The sequence below is a fragment of the Anolis carolinensis genome, chromosome 6 (genome assembly GCF_035594765.1).
Source record: "Anolis carolinensis isolate JA03-04 chromosome 6, rAnoCar3.1.pri, whole genome shotgun sequence".
Lineage (NCBI taxonomy): Eukaryota > Metazoa > Chordata > Lepidosauria > Squamata > Dactyloidae > Anolis > Anolis carolinensis.
In genome coordinates this window covers 24682238-24701928 of record NC_085846.1, presented here as the reverse complement: position 1 = coordinate 24701928, position 19691 = coordinate 24682238, and the positions used below count along the sequence as shown (strand labels likewise).

The 19691-nt window shown below is 41.2% G+C and overlaps 1 long non-coding RNA gene across 4 annotated transcripts in view; it reads left to right on the top strand.

The window, feature by feature from the left end:
- LOC134292590 (uncharacterized) overlaps positions 1–16004 on the top strand; it is a 90635-nt gene extending 74631 nt beyond the window's left edge. For 3 of the 4 annotated variants that reach the window (XR_009999844.1, XR_009999843.1, XR_009999841.1), the window contains one exon: positions 1221–2689. This is a non-coding gene — a long non-coding RNA (uncharacterized LOC134292590). Of the gene's footprint in view, positions 1–1220; positions 2690–14163 lie in introns of those variants that run through there. The other variant, XR_009999842.1, reaches the window with a different exon arrangement.
- Positions 16005–19691: the final 3687 nt, after the last annotated feature.

Genomic DNA, 19691 nt, shown 5'->3' with positions numbered 1-19691 from the left:
AGGGGAAGTCATAGGGAGGAGGGAGCAAGCTTATTTTCTGCTGCCCTGCAGACTAGGACACGGAACAATGGCTTCAAACTACAGGAAAGGAGATTCCACCTGAACATCAGGAAGAACTTCCTCACTGTGAGGGCTGTTCGGCAGTGGAACTCTCTCCCCCGGACTGTGGTGGAGGCTCCTTCTTTGGAAGCTTTTAAGCAGAGGCTGGATGGCCATCTGTCGGGGGTACTTTGAATGCGATTTCCTGCTTCTTAGCGGGGGGTTGGACTAGATGGCCCATGAGGTCTCTTCCAACTCTACTATTCTATGATTCTATGATTCTATGATTCTATGATTCTCTCTCTCTCGCTATGTTGAATGTAAATGAGTTTGAGTCTCTGAACTCAACTTTTCATGAGATATTACACTCCATCTTTGCAACTTCTGCAACATCTGTGGGACTGAAAGCTGAACTCCAGACCCATTGCAGCTGCCCACCCTTGTCTTAACTGGGAATGAAATTGCTCCAATTGCTTTGTGGAGCAAGCATAATGACTGTCCTATTTTACCAAACAAAACCCTTTACTTGAAAAGCCATCAAAACATAGCTCTCAATTCAAATATGTCCCCAGTCTGAAGGCCATCTAGTCCATGTCCAGTTTGAAGTTAAAGAACCAAAAGAGAATAAGAAATCGGGGATCTTGAAGTCATCCATCCACATGGAATACTTAGACACCAATCTGAGCAGGCAGATTTATAGCTCACTTTTTGTTGTTGCATACCTTCAAGGTATTTCCATCTTAAGGCAGGTGAATCCATCATGAGGTTTTCTTGGCAAGATTTATTAAGGGCAGAGAAGTGCTCCTGCCTTCCACTCAGAGTGAGAGAATATGATTTGCTCAAATTCACCCATGGGTTGCTCTGGTCAAGTAGTTATTCGAATCCTGGTCTCCAGAATGTGGTCCAGTAGTCAAACCACTACACCACACTAGCTCCTCATACCAGTTTGATAGGGACAGTCCCAATTTCTCCTCTGTGCTCCCACCTTTACAGCTGTTCCTGAAATGTTTGTTTTTCTCCTTTCTCACTCCCCCCTTTATATGCACCTTGCTTCAATTGCTGCAACCCGAATTAATAATAATAATAATAATAATAATAATAATAATAATAATAATGCAGTTTTCTTGAATTGTATATTTCTGCTGCTTCTGTGTCTGTTCATTTGTATTTTGATTCTGTAGCCCACTTGTCGATGGAGGTCCAGAATCAGCAGCATCCACTGCGATCCTTTTTATCCTGAGCGACGACAGAGCCAGTATAGACTTTGTTTTGATTGGTTTATCCATAATGCTAATGGGTTAGATGCTCTTAGTTCCACTCCTCAGCTCAGACCTCTCTGACTTGATTGGACCTGCCGGTAGTTACACTACTGCCAGCACAGCCATTGATCATATCCTCAGCGGCATTTGGAAACAATAGACATTGACAAAATCATGATCTGTCAACTGCAAAAGGCCACACTGGGATCTGCGCGCATCATCCGAAAATACATCACAGAGTCCTAGACACTTGGGAAGTGTTCGACTTGTGATTTTGTGAAACGAAATCCAGCATATCTATCTTGTTTGCTGTGTCATACAATAAATAATAATAGTAATTTATTTGTATCCCACTTTTCTCCCTAAATGGGACCCAAAGTGACTCACAACATCATAAAACAATACAAATCACCATACATATATATAATAATAAGATATAAAACCAAATTTACAATGAGAAATAAATAAACATATTTAAAAACATTAGTCAAATACAATTACTTCGGGTAAACTCACCAAAACGGATGGTGAACTTAGCACAACTCACTAAAAGTTAGCCTTCCTGTCATTCATCAAAAGCTTGTGCAAACAGGAAGGTCTTTAGCTGCTTTTTGGAAGATGACTGGGAGGGGGCTGTTTTAACCTCCTTGGGGAGGGAGTTCCAAAGGGTTGGAGCAGCCACCGAGAAGGCCCTCCTTCTTGTCACCACCAACTACATTTGGTGGCAATGAGAGGAGGGCCTCACTGGACGATCTTAATGTTCGGGCAGGCTGGTATGAGGAGATGCAGTCAGATAGGTAAGTAGGGCCTGAACCGTTTAGGGTTTTAAAGGTCAAAACCAGCACCTTGAATTGGGCCCGGAAAGTGCAAAACTAGTTTAAATTCAATGAACTTAGGAGAGGAGGGGGTAGAAATCATGCCCTGATCAGTAGACTCAGGCAAAAGAAACTGCTGCAGCCTCTTCTGTCTTACGTATTCTTTCTCATAGTAACATTTGCCATCTTGGCTACACTCTAGTGTCACTTGGCCACACATGTTCCAGTTTTCATCTGTGAAATGTTGGAGGATATGCCACCTCATCATAGTCTTCCTGACTAGAATGAAATGCCTGATATTTCCATTGAAATGACAGCTGTTGTTTTAAATTTGCCTCTGTCACCACATATAAATTTAATGCAATCACTGTCTTCTGTCGTTTTGATGATGCATTCGGAGCAACAATAACCATGCATTCCTCTTTCCAAACACTCAATGCCATTGTAGTGCTTAGGAAAGGAAGTCTATGGAATGCTTCTACTTTTACTTTGTTTCTATTCTGGCAAATGATTTTTTCATACAATTTCCAACCCTGCTGTTGGCTAGGAAGGCACCTTTTCTCAGCGCCATCAAACTGTAACCTTTAAAAGTTTTTTGAAAGATTGAATTTCAGGTGGAGGAGAGGAAGCAAGACTGTTTGTCTGCAAACTCTCTTTTCTCCAGCAGAGTTAGAGCGTGCTGCCAAAGAGGAATATTAAATAAGTATGGTGGTAACATTGAGGGATCCTAACTGCCCCCTTCAGTTATGTCATGATTTCATTCCAGAGGGTTTGTTTTTTAGTCCTCCCATTTGGGAGAAAGGAGAAATGCCTGCAGTTTTTCTTTACTACAGGTAGGAAATCCATTTTGCCCCAAGGGCTGCATTGGCATCGGGGAAGCATGTTAGAGGGTGTATTGTTAGCGGTGGGTCGGGTCAGAGCACACACATATTTGCCTCTGTCTCACACACAGGTTTCATAGACACATCCCACTCACACATTTCCAGAACAGTTCTCTCTTTACATACATTTATTTATCATCTGGTTACACTTCATTTCTGCTTATACTCCAGGGAGCTCTGTGGGTGTAGGCTCTGTAAAGTCACCTGTTGCTCATCTTCTGGATAGGTCCTGAGTTGATGTGGCACTTTGGAGATTTGAACTGTGCTCTGGTTTATAGCCACTCAATAATAATCCATTTCAAATAATTATTTCTCCCACCCACTCTGGCTTTGCAGAAGCATGGGCATTTGTGCATTTTTCAATATTTTCTCATGGTTTATGACTTTTTGGTGAAAACTATATTTGTGCTGCCCCAATGCACAAAACATTGGCTGACATCATGTCCAGTATTTACCATTGCAAGGTAGTAAAGGTAAAGGTTTTCCCCTGACATTAAGCCTAGTCATGTCCAACTCTGGGGGTTAGTTCTCACCTCAATTTCTAAGCCAAAGAGCCAGCATTGTCCGTAGACACCTCCAAGGTCATGTGGCTGGCATGACTGCATGTAGCGCCATTACCTTCCTGCCGGAGTGGTACCTATTGAACTACTCACATTTACATGTTTTCAAACTGCTAGGTTGGCAGAAGCTGGGGCTAACAGTGGGAGCTCACCCCACTCCCCGGATTCGAACCTCCAACATTCTAATTAATGAAATTCTCATCCACAGCTCTTACACCATAGCAGCAACGAGAAGTGTGCACAAATATCTACTTTTGAAGGCAAGGAGCCCTCCCCCCGAGACACACAGAAGGACCAAAATTGTGTTATACAGTACAGCAAATCCTACACACATCCCATAATTGAAAGCAGATGCCTTTCTGCTGCTGAAAAAGGAAACCCAAGCCATAAAGAATTTTGGTCAGCTCCTGTGCCCAGATTGGTTTCCCCCTCTTTCTCTCTCCTCCCCTCCTTTTGCCATTCTTTTGGTCTTCTCTGTCATTCACTTTAATTTTTTTTCTGCCTCCAATGCAAGGCGGTCTTTAATCTTGGTCGCTCTCCTCAAACTCCCACCTCCACCTCCTTCAAAGATCAGCTATTCCTACTGGCTCCCACACCAAAAACACAAAGAGGAGGAGGAGGAGGAAAAGGAAGAAGAGGAGGAGTAGCAGAAGGTTTGCTGGAGTTTCCAGCTGGGAGGAGCAGCAGACACGTCCTCAGGACTCCAGCTCAGCATCTGCGCCTGCAAAACAGCTGTCCACGTCGGCATCTGTGGTTAGGGGAGGGGGAAAGATGGTAGCAAGCTTGAACGTGGAAGATGACAGAATACTTGGGATGGCATTGTGGTTGAGGATCTGTTCCTTCAGCCATCTACAGCCTTGGTTTATTTCCCCTTTTCCTTTATGGGTAGAATCATATTGCAATTTATGTATGGCATGAAACGGACCAGGACTGGTGATTGATTGTCTGAACATTTTGATATGTTATAGAGCAATGTCATGAGATCAGAGCTGATTGTGTACATGTTGATCATTTGCTATCGCTACTTAATCGACTTACAAACCTACTACTTCATCACACAGCTGGGGAGAGCAAAGCCAAGCAGCAATGCTTTCCCTGATGTGATGACGAAAGCGACACAGCAGCCAATGCGGGGCATGGGACAACAGTTTTCCCCTGCTGCCTGCCAAATTCGCCACATCGCTTGAGGACCTTCATCTGATGAGGTCCTTAGTTCTTTATAACAGAGTCAATGCAGTAACTATAGGAGCCATTCTGGTTTAGGGTTTTGAGGATTACACTATGATTCTGAAGACGAAGGTTTGATTTCTTGCTTGGCCATGGAAACCCACTGGATGATCTTAGATAAGACACATTTTCAACAGAAAATCCCATGATAATTTTGCCTTAGGGTCACCAAAAATTAGAAATGATTTGAAGGCACACAACAACATCTACAACTACTACTACTAATACTACTACTACTACTACAGGTATCACAGATTCTTGATCATCGATAGTGGTCTCACCTGGATAACTTTGAACTGCAATACTTTAGCAATGATAAAAAATCCAGGGAAGCCTCCAGCATGTATAAGGCCTTGCACTTCATCTGCAAGGATTTCCAATGACCATATAGCAAGACTGGACACTATGTTTCAGCCTATTATACCTACTAGGCATATGTGATTCATAAAAAAAATGGTTCAAAGGTCATTACAAAACTGGGGGTGCTGGTGTTACATTTCTAAAGTGTTTCTAAAGTATAGTTAGTCAAAAATTTGTTACTAAAACAAGAAACGAAAATTCGTTACTATTTTGTATAGTAATTGGCAATTGCTCAAAATTACAATAATTGGAGAAACTTTAGGGGCTCCTTTCTTCCTCATTTTTACAGCTATTGGGGTGAAACGCGCTACACCAGTCGAACACATTTACCATTCTTAGCCCACCAAATTTCAGAACATTTCACTTATCCATGGATTTTGGGGGAATTTTCAGCATGCTCCTAGTTTGAAAATGTTATTTCCTGTTTAATTGTATAGTAGCCCTTGCTTAATAATAATAATAATAATAATAATAATAATAATAATAATAATAATAATAATTTTATTTTATTTGTATACCCCGCCCCATCTCCCCAAAGGGACTCTTTTAAAGTTTGGTTTTTTTTAGTGGGATAACTTGGTCCAGAAAGATGGATGCATAGAATAAGAGGATGTTGGAAAAGTTTCAAACTGGAGTGTAGATATACTTGGACTGGTCCTTTCCCAATCTGTTGCCTCTCTCCCATACAGGCTTTGACATACATCTTGTGCAAAACAAACTAGTGGCTTTTGGGGTGTAATTTTAATGATGGTGGAAAGCGTAGCTGTTGCTGGAAATCTCTTTTCAAAATGATGATTTCTCATTCTCAGAAACGTTATCTCCTATTCCTAGTGAGAAAGAAATATTCTATATATGCTCATTGGTACTTTTTTGGTACCACGTACTGGGACTTAGCATTAGCTTTTCAAACATCCCACCAAAGGACAAGAGAAAACAAGTTCTAGTTAGTTTGAGGACTGAAGTGTTTTGCTGGTGGAACCTTCTGCATCATTTCCCTACTTAAGTCAGATGCAGAGAAAGAGGTGTTTATTTAGGTCAGGCAGAGATTAAATGCAGCAGCCCAGCCCTGCCTGGCAGGGTCGAGGTGGAGGAAGGAGGATGGTTGGGGCAGGTATAAATAGCTTCCTAGTATGTGTCTAGGAAGGCAAAGGAATATGATTTAAAAGCCCACTGAAGCATATAGAAGTAGAGAAGAAGGTCAATCAAAAGGACAACAATTACCCATCTCACCAGCTGTATGCCTCTATTTAGTTTTGCTGTCCTTAATTGCATTTAGTTTTGCCATGATGTAGCTATAGCCTGGCATTCAAACATATGTTGAGAGTGAAGGAGGAGGCTGGACTGAGACCCAGGCATTCTGGTTGTAGACTCATTGCAATCAATCAATAGAACTTGAGTTAAGGTTGACTTGTGACCCATTGGTTTTAATGTGTCTACTCTAAGCAGAACCAAGATTTCTTGCTCCTCTCACAAACTAAAATGGAAAAAGGATGGCTTGAAAAAAGATAGTTTATTGAAGCTCAGTCCACAATGCCAGTGATTTCATTAGTACAATGCAAAACAAATAGAGCAGCAGCAGCAGCAAAAACAACATATTGCTTGTTAGTTGATTCATATCTGGCCACGACCTTTCTTGCCTTCCATTATAGTTTTGAGCTTTTCTGGGAGAGACATGGCTGGTTTGTAGATCATGCAATGGAATACTTGCTAAATTCTACATCTTTATAAGGGGCCATCATCACCAGAGAAAAGATTGAGATTAAGGGTCTGGAGAACAAGCCCTATGAGGAGCGGCTTAAAGAACTACGCATGTTTAGCCTGCAGAAGAGAAGGCTGAGAGGAGACATGATAGCCATGTACAAATATGTGAAGGGAAGTCATAGGGAGGAGGGAGCAAGCTTGTTTTCTACTGCCCTGCAGACTAGGACGCGGAACAATGGCTTCAAACTACAGGAAAGGAGATTCCACCTGAACATCAGGAAGAACTTCCTCACTGTGAGGGCTGTTCGACAGTGGAACTCTCTCCCCCGGACTGTGGTGGAGGCTCCTTCTTTGGAGGCTTTTAAGCAGAGGCTGGATGGCCATCTGTGGGGGATGCTTTGAATGCGATTTCCTGCTTCTTAGCGGGGTGTTGGACTGGATGGCCCATGAGATCTCTTCCAACTCTACTATTCTATGATTCTATGAGAAATATCTTCTATTTGAGGGCTATATTCGATCTGGAAAGGCACATACAGTAGAACTTCTGTTCCTGCAAGACTGATCCCTGTGATTTCATTTACTTGCATCAGATAAAATATGTCCACTTTTAGGAATTATCTAGGTCTTATCAGTGGTTTGCTCACATCACAAATTACCATAAAGTCATGTTGGAGCAACTAGCATCTGCCGCCATCCCTGGGATATGAAAGATCTAGCTGCAGCATCTCTGGCCCCATCTATACAACCATGTAAAATCCAGATTATCTGATTTGAGCAGGATTGCATGGTAGTGTAGACATATAATCCAGTTCAAAGCAGATAATGTGGATTATCTGATTTGATAACCTGGATTATATGGCAGTGTAAATCTAGCCTCACTAAGCTATGGAACTCACTGGGTGACCCAAAGCATTTTGTTGCCTGAATCAGAGCAGCAAATATCTACGCACTCCTGCAGCAAGCCAGGGTGCATTATATCCAAAGACAGTAAGGCCGTTTTGGCTTTTGAGACAGACAGTTTTATAAATACTCCTTAGCCCTTTCATAACATCCTGACATCTGCCTGCTCAGGCAGACAATTCATTCTACCTCATAGTATGGCTGGCCCAGTTCTTGGGACTTCTCACCACTCAGATAACTACTGTGGGAGTGGAGGAATCAGTTTGTAGGTTTCAAATATCCAGATCCCACAGTCATATCAATTCTGACAATAGACCTGTTCTTAGTAGAACAACTACAATATGCTTTTAAAACGAGATGGAAAGCCAAAAATGGTGTAAAAGATAATTCAGCAACCAATGGGGCCTGGAAATCTGTTGGGCAGTTATGAATGCATAACGAAGAGTTACACATTTGTGATTATTTTGTATTCATGATCATTATACAGTCTTTATTTTTGGGGAAGGGTATATATGCACCATGGAAATTCCACAGTCACCAGTTAATGTGCAGTAGTTGATGCAATAAGCAGGAGTCTGTTTCCCTGTTGCTCAGAAAGCAGAAATTGATGCTCCAATCTCTTTTATTGCATGAGAGGGAATTGTGACAGGAGCCTTGCTTTTGCCTGTTGCACTGGAGATCATTCATGGAAGCATGAGGACCACCTGCCAACTGCTTCCTGATCAACAAGAAAACTGACCTTCATCAATTGCAGCAACTGCTGCCTGGTAAACGGGGATTGTAAAGATTGGGATGGGAGTCATTGTATAGCATCATATTTACAATGCTTATTCATTCCTAACTCCCCAAACAAGATTCTGGATAATGTTTTTAGTAGATCTTGGGAAATTACATTTTTGTACAAATCTCCAGCTGGTTCAGGAATTATTGGAAGTGTAGTCCAGAAAGACAATTTTTTTCATGGTCCAAAAAGCCAACTAAGAACATCATCCTCTGGTACTCAAAGCATTCCCCACTGTGCCCTGAGAGTATCAAGAAAGAGATGATACTGAGCCCATCCCTGGTGTTTATGTCACATTCAGTGGTTAACTGACTACTGGCCCTGTATCTTGTATAACTGTGCATTTCCACCATCTAGATCATTGAAGAGATAGGAAGAATATTCAAGAAGTTTTGAAAAATGTATTTCTAGAGTGTTGAGATACCTGATGACAAAAATCCTGATGGGAATCTTATTAGTTTGGGACTTGTATTCAAAGTCACATGTGATATCTTTGTATGGGAAACATTGCTTTGTGCACAGGAACCAGCATTTTCTGCACTGATATATCATGCACATTTTGTCCAGAAAAAGTCACAAAAGATCTTCAAAAACGGAGCAGTTTTTCCTCTTACAGTAACAAAAAAGTGGCTAAAATTACTTGTGGCTTCCTTCAGAAAGAAAATTAGCAAAAATTGTATCCGTAGATCCTTCTCCCTTGTCTTCTTCTCTCCATCCCTACTATGTTCTCTTTCCACCTTATACCTATTCTGCAGAGACTCATGACCACTGTCTACACTGTCATGTTTAATCCTATTTCCAAGTTGTTGTTATTGTTGTTGTTGGCGTGTGTGTGTGTGTGTGTGTGTGTGTGTGTGTGGAAGGGGGGGTGTAGGAAGGAACCCCCACATAAAACCAGTTTTTGAGCAGTAGGTGGAAACTCTGACTGCGGTCCTTTGAAAACTTTAGATAATGCTGCCTCTTGCTGAGAGCCAAGTGGAACAAGAAATGCTTTGGTAGATGCATCATCTTGGAGTGGTGGGACAAGGAGGAGGAGAAGGAGGAGGAGGGGGAGGGCCTTCAATTGACCGTGTAACCCTTTCCTTAGCTGATTCCTCCCTTCCAGTCATCACATACAAAAATGTTCTACTGCCAGAGTTTGGATTCCTGATCTGATACCCCCTTTGCTTTCTGCTTGGCTTTGCCTCTGCCTTCCAAACTGGCACAAGCAAGCATAAGTATGACATGGGAGATTCAAGGAAGAAATGCCTGGGGGACTGCCCTCTGTCCCATTTTCTTCCCTCCTCCCTTTGTTGCCTGCCATTCATTTTATAAGAATTATTTCATATTTGCATAATTCTCCCAGAGTTTGGGTCTGGAAAAAGGAAGTAATGATTCTCCTCTTTGAAGTTTGTGCATCATTGTACAGCATATGTATAGCATGCACTCATACCCAAAGTGAAGCCCATTAAGATCAGGGCTAAGTCTAATATGAGGCAGAGTCAGACTGTTGCTCTTGCACTCTGTCTGCAAATATTCTACTCTTGGTAGCTTTCAAGAGACTAAAATAGTGTGATTCACCCAAGGTCACCCAGTGGGCTTTCATGGCCAAGGAGGAATTAAAACTCAGGTCATAGTACAATTCTCTAATCATTGCGCCACACTGGCTCCTCTTTAAAAATGATTACTTCATTTCCCCCTTATAACCACAGGTATTGAAATATAGAACAAAAGGGAGCTTAAGTTCAAGCTTTGAAAAGATAGTATATAAGAACCAGAAGGCAGCCATGTGTCAATTACTTTAATTGTGACACCCTCCTTTTCTTCCATTCTCACTGCTACCATTTTTTTTTAAAAGATTACGCAATGATCAACACACTCACAATCTAAAAATCTTATACAATAAGGAAATGAAAACACATGGTCCAACGATATTTACTTTTCCGAAACATTATAAACTGATTCCATTTTTCTATTCGTTTGTCCAGTAACCAATCTCCTCTAATGAGAATTGATAGGATTACAGTGTTTCATATTTTGCTATGCAGTTCAGATTTGGTGGAGGAACTGTCATCATTCGAGAGTGAAAACTGTGCATGTTTAGCCTGCAGAAGAGAAGGCTGAGAGGACACATGATGGCCATGTATAAATATATAAGAGGTAGTCACAGGGAGGAGGGAGCAAGCTTGTTTTCTCCTGCCCTGGAGACTAGGGGAATGGTCTCAAACTACAGGAATGGAGATTCCACCTGAACATTAGGTAGAATTTCCTAACTGTGAGAGCTGTTCAGCAGTGGAACTCTCTGCCCTGGAGTGTGGATGAGGCTTCTTCTTTGGAGGCTTTTTAATAGAAGGCTGGATGGCCATCTGTCAGGGGTGCCTTGAATGCAATTTTCCTGATTCTTGGCAGGGGGTTGGACTGGATAGCCCATGAGGTTTCTTCCAACTCTATGATTCCACCTGAAGTTGCTACAGACTGGAGGACCTATAATGTTATAGTGAAATATCCTTTCTAGGAATATTCTAGGACCTCTGGTGAGGCTCTACATTGTAATTTCGAACAAAAGCATACCATAGAATTTCCTACAGAATCTAGATAATGCATTTTGTCAGATACAGGTAACTGAAAACACAGTTACTCATCCTGTAGATACAGAAAGCATAGTGTATTTGTATAGATACCATAAGTGTGTATGCATTGTTAAAATTACAGAACTTGGTGTCAACCACAAATTGAGCTGAGATGGCAAGTCAAGAAATTTAAAGAACTGAGGAGCAGCCATATAGCTATCAGGGAAATTTGGATATGTTTCCCCAAATACAAATGCTGACCCACATCAAGAAATATATTTTCAGTCCCTAAATTTCTAGCATTTCAGGGAGTGAAACATTAGAAAATATTTACATTCCCATGGTAACTTTGCCTGCCCTTTACTTTGGATAGTTAATCTGCATTTCTAACTGTTCAACTGAGGTTTTAGGTTACTGCAATGCTAGAAAAATGGGGAGGTAAGGAACATTTCATAGGGAGAGATGGGGAGGACAATTCCCTTATTTCTCTATTTTCCACAAAGCTCCCGAGGCCCCTTCTACACTGCCCTTATATCCCAGGATCTGGTTCCAGGCTATCTGCTTTGAACTGGATTATCTGAGTCTCCACTATCAGATAATCTGGGATAAGCAAATAATCTGGGATCAGATCCTGGAATGTAGAAGGGGCCTGAGATAAATTTTGAAAGGCAGAACATAGCTGCTTTCCGTCAGAAAATCAAGGGGCGTCTTCTTGGCTTTCCAGACGCTGAACCGATGTACCAGCTGAACCTTCTTTTATAAGTCCTACTCCATCCATAACTTTCTGTTGTAGCAGCAAAAGTGTGTGTCTTCCTTCCCACTCACATCTCGAATTTCTTTTGTTTGTCCTGATACATTTATTTCATTTGTCTTTCTTGCCTTACCAAAAAGGATTTGTAACCCCTTTTTCCTTCTAACTTAATTTCTTTTTTCTTCTAATATATTCCCTTTCCTTCTTTCCTCCTTTTTCTTTCTCTCCCTTTCTTTCTATTTCTCTCTGTTCTTTGGAGCTGTAGTAGGAAGTCCTCCTCTGTTTTCAGCTGCTTGCAGTCCTGACCGCAGTTCTCCCCCTTTCCTTGTCATGAGAATGCCTCTCCTTTTAGGGACAACTCCAGATGAGTAATGATCCCAAAGGAATGTCCCAAGAGAGAAGCAATCAGCAATTCTGCTGCAGAGATGCTTGGAGAGGCAGTGGTGTATACGTGAAAGGGCTTCCCCATGATTTATCCTTCCCCGAGGTGGGCTAGTGGACTGCAGAAAATATCTTTTCAGGCAGCTGGATCCTGGCAAGACAAACCAGCAGGATCCCAAAGGAAAGCTGTGATGCCCGCTGAACCAGTCAAAGAATATCAGGAAAAAAAGTAAAATAGGGAAGGCTTCATAATATAAGAGCCACAACACATTATTAGAATTCCTAAACATCTTGAGTCATACAAGATTCTAAGGCTTCATAAACCATATTTAAGGAAGCAAAGGAAGTTAGGGATTTCATGTTGGGTTTTGTCTGATGCTTGCAAGTTGCTGATCATCTCCCGGGGTTCATATTTGGTATTATGACTGGGAGATTCTGTCATACAGTAAATTCACACAACTCTTTCTTTATTTTTTCAAATATCTAGAAATATCATCCATGCATATCTGCGTATTGGTAGTAACCAGAAGATACAACATGGAGAATAATAATAATAATAATAATCTGACAAAGTTCTGGAACACAACACACCAGACATCATAGTTGTGGAAAAGAAAAAGGTTTGGATTATTGATGTCACCATACTAGGTGACAGTCACATTGACAAAAAACAACAGGAAAAACTCAGCCACTATCAGGACCACAAGATTGAACTTCAAAGACTCTGGCAGAAACCAGTACAGGTGGTCCCGGTGGTGATCGGCACATTAGGTGCCGTGCCAAAAGATCTCAGCCGACATTTGGAAACAATAGGCATTGACAAAATTACTATCTGCCAACTGCAAAAGGCCACCCTACTGGGATCTGCGCGGATCATCCGAAAATACATCACACAGTCCTAGACACTTGAGAAGTGTTCGACTTATGATTTTGTGATACGAAATCCAGCATATCTATCCTGTTTGCTGTGTCATACAATAATAATAATAATAATAATAATAATAATAATAATAATAATAATAATAATTTATATCCTGCCCTTCACCCTGTGAGGACTCAGAGCAGATTATAGTATATAAAGAAAAACATTCAAAGCCTTGTTACAATGAGACACACATACACAGACAAAGGCAAAGGCTTCTCCTTTCACTTTCGGCTGGAAGCGGTGCTCATGTCTGGCTCTGGGGGAGGTGCTCTTCTCCATTTCCAAGCTGAGAAACCTGTGTAGTTACCTCCTGGTTGTGTGGCCGGCATGACTGCTTGGCGCATCTTTTTGCCTTTTCCCACGAAAGCAGTGCCTATTTATCTACTCACATTTGCATGTTTTCAAACTGCTAGGTTGGCAGAAAGCAAGGACATTAATGTATAATTGCATATTAAACATTGAACTATAGATTCCTAATGCATTTGTTCTACCATAAAAAAGAGCAGGTGATTCAGAATTACCTCTAAAACTGTGCAGTCTTGGTAAAAGAAAACAGAGGAATCAGAACGGCTTTATTTCTGTCCAGTCCAAGTAGATTTGATTGCTACTTCAAAAAAAATGTAGCTTCTTATCATTCTCTCAAAGCCTCTTCTAAAAAGGGATTCATTTTTACACAGCAGCTTTTAAAATACTTGAAATTGCTATCATATCATTTCTGAATATGTTCTCTTAGCCAATCACAGCTAGGTCTTACAGCCTTTTCTCATGAGCAATATATCTCAAACTTGTACATCACCACTGATGCTCTTTTCTTTTGTCTGGTCCAGAAAGGGATCCTTCAGAATTTTATACAGTATCAACATAAAAGTGAATGAGCCTAATTTGTATAATAAGGCTAGTGAGGTGGAGAAATTTGTTGGGTTTAAATTATTTTGTATTTGATTAAAAGGGGGGAAGGTGGGATCCCTCCAGTTCTCTCCATCCTGAATCTGATAACAGTTGTGACTTTTGATAAATTCATTCATATTTTGCAGTGGCAGTGGTATGCAGAGCTGACCAGCTGTTTTGGGAGTTGCGCTGTTCTCCAGGTGTGAAGATTCAAGAACTAACAGAGACGCTGCCAAGACTAATCATGCAACTGGCCATAGCCCTTTCCCTCAAATCCATGTGGGAACAAATTCTCCTGCCAGACATGTCCATCAATGTGTAAGAGACTCTTAAGCTCAAGATAGAAAGGTGAAACCTTTGTTCATGGGTGGTTATTTTATTCTTCCTTTCTCTTGAAGGTCATAGCCCAGGAAGAGAGTGAATAGACAATAGTCAAAAACTGACTATGTGGGAAAGATGTGGGTTCCTGGAGTATACTTTGTGATTCACCAAGGACTTCTGGCAAGGGAAGACACACACCTCACACTGATTGGGAAAATCGTATTTACTAGAGGTCTTACAAATCAGAGTAAACTGAACCTGTCATGGCAGAAGACAATATTTTAGAGGACCGGGAAACACCTAGATCAAGATCCTACATTGAGCAGTCAGGGCACACATTTCCAACTATGTCATGTTTTTGTACTTCCCTCCCACACATATGTCCCTTTTTAATGAGGTGCAATACAACAAAGTTTATATTAAATTTAACACATGTGTTGTCTCAAAAGACCATGCACTAGGCTTGTGCATAGATTCAGAATGGTCAGTCCCCTTCGGCCAATTCGGCTTATTTGACTTGGTCAGATGGCCGTAATGTCATGTTTTTTCATCCGTTATGGGACCACATGGCAGCCGATCACAACTCCTCCTTCCCTATTCAGTAGCACATGGCATGCTTCCTTAACCCCGTTGCTGAAACCCAGGTTCACTTGAAGGGAAAAAAGGAAAAGGTTCCAAACAGAAAGGGAGGGTCTTGTAAGTTCCCCATTGCCACCAATGGGCCAGATCTAGCCATATTTTTGGCAGCAGACCAAAAACCGCTATCTGGCTACCTGTCTGTTTTCAGAAGGCACGCGAAAGCAGATATGGGGTGGAGGGGGGGGGTGTCTACCAGAATCTGGCCTGCAGAAACATTTCTCCCACAATGCTGGAGTGTCTGTTTACAGTTTTATACTACATTATGAAGAGCGAGAATTTGGATAGCACAAATGAGTAGTGTGTGTACAGATTGTGTAGTACTTTCTCAAAATCCTTTGGACCAGAAGTGTTTTGAGTTTGTTGTTTTATTCTTTTTTTTGGGGGGGGGGGATTTTAGAATATCTGTATTTGCACATATACACATTATCAGGCACAGTAGAGTCTCACTTATCCAAGCTAAATGGGCAGGCAGAAGCTTGGATAAGCGAATATCTTGGATAATAAGGAGGGATTAAGGAAAAGCCTATAAAACATCAAATTAGGTTATGATTTTACAAATTAATCACCAAAACATCATGTTATACAACAAATTTGACAGAAAAAGTAGTTCAATACGAAGTAATGTTATGCTGTAATTATTATATTTATGAATTTAGCACAAAAATATCATGATATATTGAAAACATTGACTACAAAAATGGCTTGGATAATCCAGAGGCTTGGATAAGTGAGGCTTGGATAAGTGAGACTCTACTGTATATTGGAAATGGTGTCCAAGTCTAAATACAAAATATATTTATGTTTCTTTGTACCTTAAACATATAACCTGAAAATAATTTATACAATATTCTCATAATGTTGTGCATGAAACAATGTACATTGAACTGCCAGAAATCAAAGGTATCACTTATGTCAACCACTCATGTGGACAATTATAAATTCTGGAGCATTTCAGAATTCCGGCTGAGAGATGATCAACCTGTATGTCTATTAAAGATCGTAATAAAAATCTCAAATGTATTTGACATAAAATTCTGAGATCTAAAAATATTCAAGCATGGGAGAAAGCAAGATCCTTCCATCCATGCATTTTACAATGTTCTTGAAGTAAGCTTTCTGTTTTAGTTCAGCAGTAGAAAGTATGTTTCAAATGTACAGAAACGTCTCAAACATTTAATAGAATGGATAGGAATAGAACCTCTCTTTGTAGAGTGCTTAGTAGGTCAGTCTTTGTATTTCAATGGGCAAACCGTACAAAGTAGCATACGTCACCATTAAGGAAAGAGTTGAGATTGAATTACAATGGAAAGTTCAGTTCATGCATTCTTTAATTCGAGTTATTTAGCCTGCTAGTCAGGTATCTGGAGAGTGACTAAATCCCAAATGGAAGTTGTTAACTTTTGGTGGAAAGAAACTTCAATTGCCTTCTATATAACAAAGCCGGGGCAAGCTATCTCATGCCCTTGAGATATTTTCAGTCACAACCTCTATAATGCCTGGTAAAATAAGCCAAGAGAATTATAATTATGGCAATAGGGACACAATTGTGTCCAGGTAGTGATCAGGAATTCGGATGTTATGGATGAGTAAATCAAGGTGACTGTTCCCTATTTATGACTGTTAGTCACAAGTGAGACTACTATTCTTGTGATTGGATCTTCCCATATTACGGGACATCAGATGCATGGTGAGAAGGTTAACTTGGATGGTTATGGGAGCATGGGTGGTGAATGGTGTTTCCATCAGGTTTGGGTTGGGGAAGCTGGGTTAGAAGAGGTTAGTCAATTACAGTAAAACCCCTATCCCATGCAGGATAGGTTCCTGGCTGGACTGCAGTGACCTGAAACCATACATATGACCAAACATCATTATATAACATGACTTCCCATCCTGATATACCATAGAGTTACATTGGAGGACCTAGACCAGTGGTTCTCAACCTGTGGGTCCCCATATGTTTTGGCCTTCAACTTTCAGAAATCTTAACAGCTTGTAAACTGCCTGGAATTTCTGGGAGTTATAGGCCAAAACACCTGGGGACCCACAAACTGAGAACCACTGACCTAGAGGTTCCTAAAGAGGCATCCTTTCTATGAATTTGCTATGTCTTTTAGGGCCATTCTAGGATAACCTCTTGGGAAAGCATACCATAGAATTGCCTTAGAGATACCATTCCCCCCATGTGCAGGCAAATAAACCACTGATATATGTTCCACAGCTATGGGAGCATTCCTGTTTCTGACTAATGTAAAACATGGATTTAGTTTAGTACAGACTTTGTGGAAAAAATATTGAGTGCAGAAAAACTTCCTATGATCCTTAATGGCCCGAGGCAGGATTCAGTTGACTTCCTTCCTTTAGGGAAACCATTTCCAAGCTGGTGACCTCTAGATATATTCAATAGCATCTCTCACCATCTTAGGGTGGGTGTTTTCCAGCTTTGAGCAGAGCAGAGTTCTTTCTGATCTAGCTGCTTGCCCCCATGGGCTTTGAGAAGACAGCTTTGAGCTGAGTCTTAGCCTCTCTCTCTATCATGGGCTGCAAACCCCAGAAGACTTAGTCAGCACAGCCTTTATTGAGGAATGATGAGAGTTGTAGTCCAGCAACATCTGGCTGTATGATTCCTATCCCCGCTTTAAAGTCTTAAGTGTGCAAGCTCTTTCTGCATATGCCATCATAAAGTATACACAGACATCCTTAAGGCAATCAGGCTGAGAAATTCCTCCTCTAGAAATGTGAGGCTTGTAGGCTTCTGGATTCCTAGTAGGAAAGGCGTCATACATTCTCCAAAGAAAGTATTTGGCTTTGTTGGATTGACACCTTTGAGAGCTTCTAGTTTAAGATAAAGGTTTTCCCCTGACATTAAGTCTAGTCGTGTCCGACTCGGAGGATTGGTGTTCATCTCTATTTCTAAGCCCTAGACACCTCCAAGGTCATGTGGCTGGCATGACTGCATGGAGCGCCGTTACCTTCCTGCCGAAGCGGTACCTATTGATCTACTCATATTTGCATGTTTTCAAACAGTTAGGTTTGCAGAAGCTGGAGCTAACAATGGGAGCTCCCCGGCTCCCCTAATTCGAACCACCGACCATTCGGTCAGCAAGTTCAGCAGCTCCGCAGTTTAATCCACTGCACCACCATGGGCTCCTTTGAGAGCTTGTAGTTCAGTTCTAATTCTTTATTTCTCTGCTCTACCCCTGAAATAGAGGGTATGATAATAGATGGCTATTTAATTAGGAATCCGTATATGCTGCAAAAGCGAGGACACCTCTCGGTCTCTCTCGCTCCATCCAGTGCCTCTGGACAGGGTTGGGCTCCCGTCTGGAAGCAAAAGGACTGCGCTTGTTTCTGATTAGCTGCTCTTGGCAAGCAGAGTGGAAAAAATAGCTTAAAAAGTCAGAAAGCTTTAAAACAAATGTCTCAGACAGCCAGTGGATGGGGGGAGAAAGAAAGAATGAGAGAAAGAGGAGGGAAGTGTAGGATAAAAAGACAAGAAGGAGGATGGGTTGGAAAAGTATATAAAACATAGTTGTGTGAGAGAAAGCAAAGAGGCTTGCAGCAGAGCTTAGGAGAGTCACTTCTTTGAGTCACAATTCCCAGTTTCGATCAGTCAGCATGGCTACTGGGAGTTGTAGTCCATAAAAGGAATTTTTTCAAAGCTTCCCACAGGAGCATCCAATGCATGGTTGTGTATTCAACAGTGGCATGGACAGGGAGGCAGGAGCAATTGCAATGCAACAGAGAGTCCTGGGGAAGATTTTGGATGTTGTGGAGGAAGGAAGATAAAACCATCCTCTGCAATAACCAACAAATAAAATAAAAAATTACATACGCTAAGTAGATTTGCAAATAGCACTAACAGGATGCCAGTCAGGATAGTGAGCATGGGAGTGTCATGAAAACTCTTTCTTCCAGGGAAATTGGGTCACAAGGATGACAGCTATTTTTGGCTCCATCTACACTGCCATGTAATGCCCTTTGAAACTGCATTATATGGCCAGTGCAGGCTCATATAATAAAGTTTAATTGCACTGAACTGCATTATATGAATCTTCTTCTTCTTTATTCGTTCAGTCGTTTCCGACTCTTTATGACCTCATGGACCAGTCCACGCCAGAGCTCCCTGTCTGCCGTCGCTGCCCCCAGTTCCTTCAAGGTCAAGCCAGTCACTTCAAGGATACCATCCATCCATCTTGCCCTTGGTCGACCTCTCTTCCTTTTTCCTTCCATTTTCCCCAGCATCATGAGTCTAATCTGACTATATAATGCAGTTTCAAACTGTACTATATAACAATGTAGATGGGGGAACAACAAAGGAGCAAACAAAAATAGGAAGGAAGTTCTTATTCTTTCACAGTGAACAAACTCCTCGTTCCATGCCTAATTTGAAAGTGAAGGTATTGTGCCTGGCTTCTCTTTAGCTATTCCAGAGAAGTAGCTGGGAAAAAGTGAAGGAAACTCTGATTTAGAATTAAACAAGGGTTCAAATTCCCCATACCTTGAAGGGTTAAGAATTCAAAACCTTCAGTCTACATAGTTCTTGGTTTCTCCAAATTCTTTTTTTTTGTGTGTAAAATCTCAAGTTCTTTCCATTGGAAATATGAAGACATTTGTGAATTTTGCCAAATTCTTACCAAGGAAATGAACTGAAACTAAATTTTCACCTTCCCCATCCTATCTCTCAGGGAAAGAATGATGCTAACACACATACAAT